Genomic DNA, 11,140 nt, shown 5'->3' with positions numbered 1-11,140 from the left:
CAATGTAGTAGCAGACATTACACTAGTAGTAAGAATAATATAGATATATGCAGTGTATTAACAGAATATATAATAAGAAAAACTGAATAAATATGGATATACTGAGTGAGCCATATAGACAGATATGTACAGTATGTACAGCTATGTGCAGTGTGGTAAGATTATAAGAATAGTAAGAATAAGTTTATGTGCAGGATGAATAGTATGAAGAGCAGTAAACTATAGCTATGTATAGATGTAATTACAGTAAGTACATTTGTAAATAAATAAATAGGACAGTATGGGTGGGATATCTCACTGTTCATTTTATTTAATTTCTCTGGAGTAGAGTAAACCCTGTTCATTATATTAAATAATGCTAATTTATGCCTTAAATTATAAGAGCATTTATGTCCTTTCCTGCAAATAAAAGACCAGTCTTTTTGCTGTATTTCCATATGAAGATCTTGTTCCCACTTTTGTCTTAAAGCCCATGTTGCAAGTTAACCACCACTGTTGATTAACAGGTACATATAGCACTCAATATATGTATATCATTGTTAAAAATTTCTCCAAATAGTGTTAAAGGATAGTTTTTGTCATTTTTGTCAGATTTTTGGTATTAGAGTTTTTCTTCCACAATTCGGTGATGACGTCACGTTGGGGAGACGTGTATCAGCCTAGTACTAGAATTATGGTGACTGACTGGGATGAGGAAGAGGGTTTTTACTGTCCGTGAATAGCACCAAGTGAAAGTCAATGTTTAATTTACAGTGCCTTGCGAAAGTATTCGGCCCCCTTGAACTTTTCGACCTTTTGCCACATTTCAGGCCTCAAACATAAAGATATGAAACTGTAATTTTTTGTGAAGAATCAACAACAAGTGGGACACAATCATGAAGTGGAACGAAATTTATTGGATATTTCAAACCTTTTAAACAAATAAAAAACTGAAATATTGGGCGTGCAAAATTATTCAGCCCCCTTAAGTTAATACTTTGTAGCGCCACCTTTTGCTGCGATTACAGCTGTAAGTCGCTTGGGGTATGTCTCTATCAGTTTTGCACATCGAGAGACTGACATTTTTGCCCATTCCTCCTTGCAAAACAGCTCGAGCTCAGTGAGGTTGGATGGAGAGCGTTTGTGAACAGCAGTTTTCAGTTCTTTCCACAGATTCTCGATTGGATTCAGGTCTGGACTTTGACTTGGCCATTCTAACACCTGGATATGTTTATTTGTGAACCATTCCATTGTAGATTTTGCTTTATGTTTTGGATCATTGTCTTGTTGGAAGACAAATCTCCGTCCCAGTCTCAGGTCTTTTGCAGACTCCATCAGGTTTTCTTCTTCCAGAATGGTCCTGTATTTGGCTCCATCCATCTTCCCATCAATTTTAACCATCTTCCCTGTCCCTGCTGAAGAAAAGCAGGCCCAAACCATGATGCTGCCACCACCATGTTTGACAGTGGGGATGGTGTGTTCAGGGTGATGAGCGGTGTTGCTTTTACGCCAAACATAACGTTTTGCATTGTTGCCAAAAAGTTCGATTTTGGTTTCATCTGACCACAGCACCTTCTTCCACATGTTTAGTGTGTCTCCCAGGTGGCTTTTGGCAAACTTTAAACGACACTTTTTATGGATATCTTTAAGAAATGGCTTTCTTCTTGCCACTCTTCCATAAAGGCCAGATTTGTGCAGTATACGACTGATTGTTGTCCTATGGACAGAGTCTCCCACCTCAGCTGTAGATCTCTGCAGTTCATCCAGAGTGATCATGGGCCTCTTGGCTGCATCTCTGATCAGTCTTCTCATTGTATGAGCTGAAAGTTTAGAGGGACGGCCAGGTCTTCGTAGATTTGTAGTGGTCTGATACTCCTTCCATTTCAATATTATCGCTTGCACAGTGCTCCTTGGGATGTTTAAAGCTTGGGAAATCTTTTTGTACCCAAATCCGGCTTTAAACTTCTCCACAACAGTATCTCAGACCTGCCTGGTGTGTTCCTTGTTCTTCAAGATGCTCTCTGCGCTTTACACGGACCTCTGAGACTATCACAGAGCAGGTGCATTTATACGGAGACTTGATTACACACAGCTGGATTCTATTTATCATCATTAGTCATTTTAGGTCAACATTGGATCATTCAGAGATCCTCACTGAACTTCTGGAGAGAGTTTTGCTGCACGCCCACTTTTTCAGTTTTTTATTTGTTAAAAAAGTTTGAAATAGCCAATGAATTTCGTTCCACTTCATAATTGGGACCCACTTGTTGTTGATTCTTCACAAAAAATTACAGTTTTATATCTTTATGTTTGAGGCCTGAAATGTGGCAAAAGGTCGAAACGTTCAAGGGGGCCGAATACTTTCGCAAGGCACTGTATATCTAGTGACAGTGATCATGTCGTTAGTTCAGATAAGTACCGGTAAACTTATCTAGATCTAGAAAATACAAGGCATCATGCTAGCTATGTGCTAACTTGCCAGTCCCACCTGTGAAATCCCCCGATGGTTGTAAACACATAGATATGATTGATATCATGATTAGATATCTCACGTTTTGATGGTAGCCTACTAGCTCCAGTAACAACATATTTGCCTCGTGTTTATTTATTACTTGGATTGGGATGCTGTTCAGCTTTTCTCAAGTTTAGACAGCTAGCTAACGCTACGCCGACGTTTCGCTAACGTTAGCGCAACAGCGTTAGCCTAGCCGGCTAGGTGAATATTACAACTGCCTTCGGAGTTTCCTATATCTGCGTCCACGTTTTTAACCTAAGACCTGTGGCGTTAGTGCTCCTTTTGTACCATAACTTTATTGAATGAAACGTTAAACTTTGCTCCTACAAGATGGGTGAGTTTTTATTAGTTACACACAAAGCTAACTGGCTATAGTTAGCCTCTACGTATGCTAGCGGACATTAGCTAACGTTGCATAGCCAGCAAGCAGCTTCGGCGAGCTAACCTCGACAGCTAACACATCCATGTGTCTCCATTTCAAACATCACTGCAGATTGACTGCTTTTAGCAGCAGAGGTTGATTGTGGGCAACATACTATCGTGGTTAGCTCGCCGAAACTACTGCCGATTGCCAAAGTTGCTGGCTGGCTACGTAACGTTATCTAATCCCGCTAGCATACGTACAGGCTAACTATAGCCAGTTAGCTTTGTGTGTAATGTTACAAAAAAACACCTATTTCGTAGGAGCGAAGCTTAATATTTCATTCAATAAAAGTATGGCACAAAAGGAGCACTAACGCCATATGTCTTGTGTTGACAACGTGGACGTAGCTCCAAAGGCAGTTGTAATACCGGTATTTAACTAGCAGTCTAAGCTAACACTGTTGCGCTAACGTTAGCAAACGTCGTGGCGTTAGCTAGCTGTTTAAACTTATGACAAGCCGATATGCATACCGTCGCATTCCCCGTCCCGCCCCCCCCAATATTATTATACACATAATAAAGACACATTGATTCGGTCGAGACCAAAGCCATATTTTGCCACCCACCAGCGCAGAAACCGTAAACGGGACAGTGAACCGACCGAGACGGGGCTTTCGCCTGCGTCTCCCCAACGTGACGTCATGCAATGCATTGTGGGGGAAAGGAGAAACCACTGTAAAAAAGTACTACTTTTTCGTATTTTATTCCGTTTTGTGATATCCATTGTATTTGATGTTGTTGGGTAACAGTTTAAATGTTTATTACCAACAAGCAAATTGCAAAAAATCGTTAGAAAATAAACCTTGCAACATGGGCTTTAAATAGTCTGTATTTACCATTGAGCTTGCAATAAGAGCACTATAAATCTTTGAGACTTTTATCCTTGTTCTTCTCCATATTGTTAATTATAAAATAAATTTTTGATGGTTCAGGTTCTTGCCTCCTGTTTTTATACCTTTGCCTGAGATTGTACTATGTACAATAAACTTCATTACCTCTTTACCTCTCCCACTGAGTCGTGCTTTTGAGTTCTCTGAGCTCCCTGACAACTAGTAAATAATGTGTTCCCTTCATGAATTCTTCATGTATTAATCTTGTATTGGTGCTGTATACTGTTACAGTTATTGTTGATGTGGCCTTGTTGTCCAACTTGAATCTATTCTGCACGAGTGAGTGCAGGACGAGTGTATTCAGACACAGTCTGCCATTTTTTGTGGCAGCCCAAAGCTTTTCATGCAGCATGACAATTTGAAGTTATTTTTTGAACTGACTAAATGCTGATTTTGATGTCATTAACATACTGGATTACATTAGAGGAACACTACTGGAAGCTACAACAATATCAAAACCTCAAATGAACTCACCCTGCAAATTCAATTACATTTTATAGTTGGAGATCTCCTATTATCTAGAAAAGAGACAAAAACATTGAAAGAGTTGTCAGGAAAAAAACTTTAAAAAAGGAGAAAACACTCAGAAAAAGTGGCAAAAAAAACCCTCATGAATGTTGAAAGAAGTGGTAAAAATGTTGAAAATGTTGTCCAAAAAAAGGAGACGAAAAGTCAGAAAAAAACATAACAAAAATGTTGAAAGTTTTTTTCCAAACAAACCCTTGAAAAAGAAGAAAAAAAAACAAAAAAGGCAGCAAAACCGTAAAAAAAAAAGAACGCTGCAAAGAATTCAGAAAAAGTGTCGAAAAATCTTTGAGAAAGGCGACAAAAAATTCAAAAATAATCAAAAAACAAACAAACTCAAAAGCAATAAAAAACATTGACAAGGAACTAAAATGGAAAAAGCCCAGTTTTGATTATGGGAGACACAATCCACAGAATGCGTCAAAGAAATGTGTGACTATAAGGATTTTCCTTTACCTGTTATTTGTAAAAAATAAATACTTATTTATACCTTTCCATAAAACGTTGGTCTCTTGATGATGTCTAATAACAACGACTACAGTGTGAAAGCGCCTCGGTCCTAGCCACATCACTGTCGTGCCAATAACGATGTTAAATAAAACCCTTGAGTGTAATATTGCTTAAGTAATGCTTGTCCTTTAACCTGTGCGGTAGCGCCTCTGCTCTATTTGATGAAGTGGTTTGTGTGCAGACTGAGAGAGTCGCAGTGTGAGTGTGAGAAGATTTTATTGGTGTCAGTAGACGGAGGGCAGACTGCTGACAGGGTGAGGAGGCTGCAAGGTGCTCCGCAAAGACAGCTGATAACACAGGAAATCCATAACATCACAGTGTATTAAAGGGAGATTGTGTTTCTGTTGGGGTGTGTTTGATACCGATGCATGTGTGTGCGTTTTCGTGGACAGAAATAAAGAGGGATTGAGGGCAAAGAGGTGGACAAATGTACTGAAGGTTAAATTAAATCCAGTCTGGGATAGAGACGCTGAAAAAAGTCTGGAGGAGTTGATATAGCTGCTGTAAATGGAGCATTATCTCAGACGCAGAGGAGGAATGTAACTAGGTACATTTACTCCAGTGCTGTATTGTCCAAATTTTTGAGGTACTTGTACTTTACTTGAGTCTTTTCTTTTCATGCCACTTTCTACTTCAACTCCTCTACATTTCAGAGAGAAATATTGTACTTTTTACTCCATGACCAGAACACAGAACATGTTTTACCCTCCTTTACTACATTTTCCTGATGATACTTACAGACTTTTACTGAAGTATTATTTTCTAGATTCTATTCTGCATTTTAGGAAATTCCTGGAACAAGACAAACATTTTTGCAAACAATAAGTTAAGTTTATCACCATATCACCAGATATATCCCCATGAAGTGTGTTTGTAAAGTTAGGTTTTTAACACAAAAACAGCAGCAGAAACATCACAAATATATTTTCTGATACTCAGAGTACGTCTTTAGATTGTTGCGTCTTCGCCGTCGGAACACGGCAATCTTCGTTTTTCAGTTCTAATCATAGGTGCCAAAAACATTTTTGGTGCCTTTTTGGACATTTTTGCCGCTTTGTTCTGTGCTTTTTGTTGCTTTTTTGTTGTACATCCTGTTCTGCGTTGACTCAACCACTGCAGAATAATAAGAAACGATACTCAGAGAAATCAGCTTCTGACTGACATGAAAGACGGACAAACCATGGGACAATGCACACTAATAACACATAAAAGTGAAATGCCAACCAACCCCACCATAAACCCAACAATAACTGTTGGCTTTGCTGTGATGAGGATGTTTCTTAAATCTGAACCAAGGTCTCATTTACACTGGTCATTTCAAGTGTCTCATATCTGGATTAAATCCAGACGCAACACTTTTGTAAACACCTTTCCACATACTGTATATGAGTCCAAGTCATGGGAGCGTGCTTATGTTCCCATATTTTATATACATATATTTTTTGGGGCTTTTCCACCTTTAATCGACAGGAGAGCTAGGTGAGAAAGGGGAGAGAGAGAGGGGAAGACATGCAGGAAATCGTCACAGGTCGGATTCGAACCCTAGACCTCTGCGTCGAGGCATACACCTGTAATTATATGTGCACCTGCTCTACCCACTGACCCACATTTCTAAGATTCTTTTCAAAATTAGGCCCTATGTTCCCACAGTTCCCACATTTCTAAGATTCTTTTTTCCAAAATTAGGCCCTATGTTCCCACATTTCCCTTTTCATAAATTTCAATCATATTTGATCCCCCTAACCCTAACCCTAACCCTAAAAAATGTTGTAGAACGATAGGGCTTATATTGAAGGGAAATGTAGGAACACAATACCTAATTTTGAAAATGTCCTAGAAATGTGGGAACATAGGGCCTAATTTTCAGTGAAAAAAAATCTTAGAAATGTGGGACCATTGGGCTGTAGGAACATAGGGCTGACCCCCAAATCACAGATGTGATTGCAGCCAGTCAGTTTCCCCGAGCTACATGGTAATGATACTCAGTCCAGAAGGTGGTGGTAATGCACCGGAAGCTGTAACTGACAAAAAGAGCCACAAGAGAAATGGATGGACTTCAAGTGAGATATGTGTTATTTTCCAAATCTGTAATCATTGTCCAAAATATAAAAGGGTTTGGGATCAAACTTTTAAAAATGTTGTCATGTTCCTGTAATGTAATCTGGTGTTTTAAAGAGAGCATTCTGTCTCTGGGGCAGTCAGTTGAGAAAATAACTTCAAGTTGCTGCATGAGAGTCTTTGGGCTGCCACAAAAAATGTCCGATTGTGTCTGAACACACTCGTCCTGCACTCACTCGTGCAGAATAGGTTAAAGATGGCCAACAAGGCCACATCAACAATAACTGTAACAGTATACAGCACCAATACAACATTAATACATGAAGAATTCATGAAGGGAACATTTTACACATTATTTACTAGTTGTCAGGGAGCTCAGAGAACTCAAAAGCACGACTCAGTGGGAGAGGTAAAGAGGTAATGAAGTTTATTGTACAAAGTACAATCTCAGGCAAAGGTATAAAAATCAGGAGGCAAGAACCGGAACCATCAAAAATGATTTCATAATGAACAACACGGAGAAGAACAAGTATAAACTTATCTCAAAGATTTATAGTGCTCTTATTGCAGGCTCAATGGTAAATACAGACTATTTAAGACAAAAGTGTGAATAAGATCTTCATATGGAAATACAGCAAAAAGATTGGTCTTTTATTTGCAGGAAAGTACATAAATGCTCTTATAATTTAAGGCCTAAATTAGCATTATTTAATATAATGCACAGGGTTTATTATACCCCCGAAGATTGATTTAAAAGCCTAATAATGTGGTGGGTCCACCAGACCTGGGAACATTGGCTGTGTAACAAAAATACCCCACAAGGGTTAAATGTATCTGTTCCCCTTTCACCTCGTTTATGTCTTTTGGCAATTAATATGTCTGACAAGTGGAATAAATATGAAAGTATGTACATAGATCTTGCTTTGATGGCAGCTAGGAAATGCATAGCTTTAAAATGGAAGATTTCCAAACCCCACAGCAATAGTCCACTGGTGGAATCAACTCTCAAGCTACTTTGTTATGGACAGCATTTATTATACCGTATTTTCCGCACTATAAGGCGCACCGGATTATAAGGCGAACCTTCAATGAATGGCCTATTTTAGAACTTTTTTCATATATAGGGCGCACCGGATTATAAGGCGCATAGAATAGAAGATACTGCAGTCAAACGTTTGACTGGGGTTGCGTTATGCATCCACTAGATGGAGCTGTGCTAAAGGGAACGTCAACAAAACCGTCAGATAAAGTCAAACTTCATGAAGCGTTCTGACAACTCCGATCACTCCCTCCTTATAGCATTTAAATCTAAGTGGTCCGAGAAATGGCGATCGTCTCAACGTGGTCCCTGACATGTTGTCATCGGCTTGTCCGCTTCCATTGGCCATATCAGAGGCAAACCTGAACGGATTGGCTAATGTGAGCTACCAATCGAAAGCTTAGAAGCTAGGGAATACGATGACGCCCACATCGATCATGTAGCGAGCTGGGCAGAGAAGCTAGCGGCGATGACAAGTGCGGAAATGGAAAACGCGTTTTTCTGTTGTGATTCGGCCAGAAACTTCAACATTGTGAGGCGAACAGATTGTTTTGGAATATAAAGCTTGGATATTACATTTCCTTGGACTTTTGTAGATTTATGAAAATCAAGTTTTGGCCAAAATACCACATTGTTGCTGAAAGGACAACGAAATCAGGTATGGATGCACTCTCGACAGCTGCGCAGATTATGGCTAAATTGTTTTATGTTGTGTAACTGCTATAAATCATCGTATGCTTTGTATGTGGGCTTAAGTTAATCATTAGAGGCTAAGCTTTGAATTGGTGTGTCGCATGGCTGTATATTTTGAATATTTAATGCTTTAAAGTTATAAAAACGCAAATGAGTGGAAGTTTTATCGAGGTTACAGCGACGCAGTGTCCCGTCAACGGGGCAGTGATCCGAGAGGTTGATTCATATATAAGGCGCTCCGGATTATAAGGCGCACTGTCGTTTTTTGAGAAAATTAAAGGCTTTTAAGTGCGCCTTATAGTGCAGAAAATACGGTAATAGTAAAGACAGAACCTCTGACTTTTTGAAGATATGGCAATCTTATAGAGAATTTGACTTCATACATTTTACATTAATGTTAGGGATTACTACAAAAGTGTTATCTGAGTACTTTTATTACGTTGTTTGATTTGTTTGTTTTGTGTCTTTTTTATTTTTATTTATGTTTGTGGCATGTCTGTTTTGTCCTAGTGTGAAGGATCTGAAATATGAATAACGAGATTCATGTGTGAAATATCTTTAAAATGGAGGTAAAAGACGTGGTCATAAAACTGGCTATAGGTCTAGAACACACTGGGAAGATACACTAGGGAATATCGCTGGAGAGTGAGATACACAAGGTAGTAAAACAATCTGGCAACTGACAAAGGACACAAGGTGAGTATATATACACTGAGGCAGGGGGAGACGATTACAGACAGGTGGCACATATTTGAGAAGGGAAGGTAACCACACAGGGGAGAAAGCAGACAAAGACGGGAAGACAAGTGAGCTGCAGCAGAGACAGACGGTGAGTTAACAAAATAAAACAGGAAGTAAGTGCATAAAGACAAAAACATGACCTAAGAGCGGGAGTTGGATGTGACACTTTTTATCTGAAGACTGAAGCAAGATGACCAGGATAAAACTTTGGTAATGGCTCTATTTACCATTGGTCACTCATCATCTCTTCTTCATCTTTTTTCCAGCATGGTCTCACAGAATTCCGTGAAATGATCACAAACTGTTTACAGCGCATTATGTGGTGGTGACACGGAATGTGTGAAAATTCTGTGTGGCCACCACGGAAAACAACGCCAAAGTAAAGTCAATGACAAGATGACTTGCGAGTTAGCCCGGATGCTAGCCGAACTTAGCCCCGCCCACAACATTCTAGAGGTCGGGAAGTTTGGTCTGGACTTGATCCGTTGAGGAGCAATTATGCTCCGAACAAAAGCTGTTCTGACCAATCAAATTGGGAGGGTGGGCTTTATACGATGATGGACAGATACAGTAACGAACAGTAACGTCTCTCTCACATACACACACACACACTCGCTGCGACTCAGCTGTTCAAGTCACAGAGGCTGGTTTTAGAACGTAAGAGACTTGACCTGTTTCAATAGAGAAGTCAGCTGGTAAAGTCAGCTATAAACATAGAAATAATATGATCCATAATCCACTTTAAATAATCCACACAAAGTCTAGAAATCGGGAGTTTGGACGGAAGTGCATGTGCAACGAGTGGTTTCTACGGAGACGAAACACTGTCTCGTCTGTTGACAGTTGAGTAGAGTTCTGTTGCTCTGATTGGTTGTAGGTCTATCCAATGAGTGCAGAGGAATTTTCTTTCCTGGTTCGGTTGGAACACGACCCCATAATCACAGCCCAATGGAGCAGCATCAGACTCATATTCTGACTAGAATCTGAGTATGACCACGTCAGGCTAATAGTTTACCGATTTACAAGTGGAAATATGTTGGCTCTATACACACTAAAAGTATTGGCTTTTTAAATGGAGTCTGGTGGGTTTAGCGCTAGCGACCTCAGAGCTGTTTGTGGTTAAACAGAAAGGTCTTAAACCGGTTTTCAAATGGTCTATGTTGTTCCTATCAGTCACTTACACACAACATGGGAACACAGGGTCCAGCTTTATGTTTGTGTATTTAAACCCTGAGGATGATGTTGGTGTTTTGGGGGTTTTATCTGCTCGGCGTGGGCTGAACTCTGATCTGAGATCTGCGGCATCTCCCGTTCGGCAAACAGCTCGGGAACAAAAGTTCAAACGGTCAAAACCCTCGATCACTGTGACGGGGCCCCCAGAGGCCCCCAGAGTCCCCCAGGGTTAGGCCCCCAGACCTACTGCCCCCAGAGTCCCTCAAAGTCCCCCAGGGTTAGGGTTAAGCCCCCAGAGTCCCCCAGAGTCCCCCAGGGTTAGGCCCCCCAGACTCCTTCGAAGTCCCCCAGGGTTGGGGCCCCAGAGTTTTAGTGAATAAAACACTAAACGACCACAAAGACATGCTAAATGACGAAACATAGACCACACACACACACACGCACACACGCGCGCAGACACGCACACACACACACACACACACACACACACACACACACACACACACACACACACACACACCTTCTCTTCCAATGAGCTTACGGAACATGAAGTACATAAAGTCAGTTTGTACTTCTACGTGTTGTACTCTCCAC

The sequence above is a fragment of the Perca fluviatilis genome, chromosome 13 (assembly GCF_010015445.1).
Source record: "Perca fluviatilis chromosome 13, GENO_Pfluv_1.0, whole genome shotgun sequence".
Taxonomy (NCBI): Eukaryota; Metazoa; Chordata; class Actinopteri; order Perciformes; family Percidae; genus Perca; species Perca fluviatilis.
Note: the sequence above shows the minus strand (reverse complement) of the source record.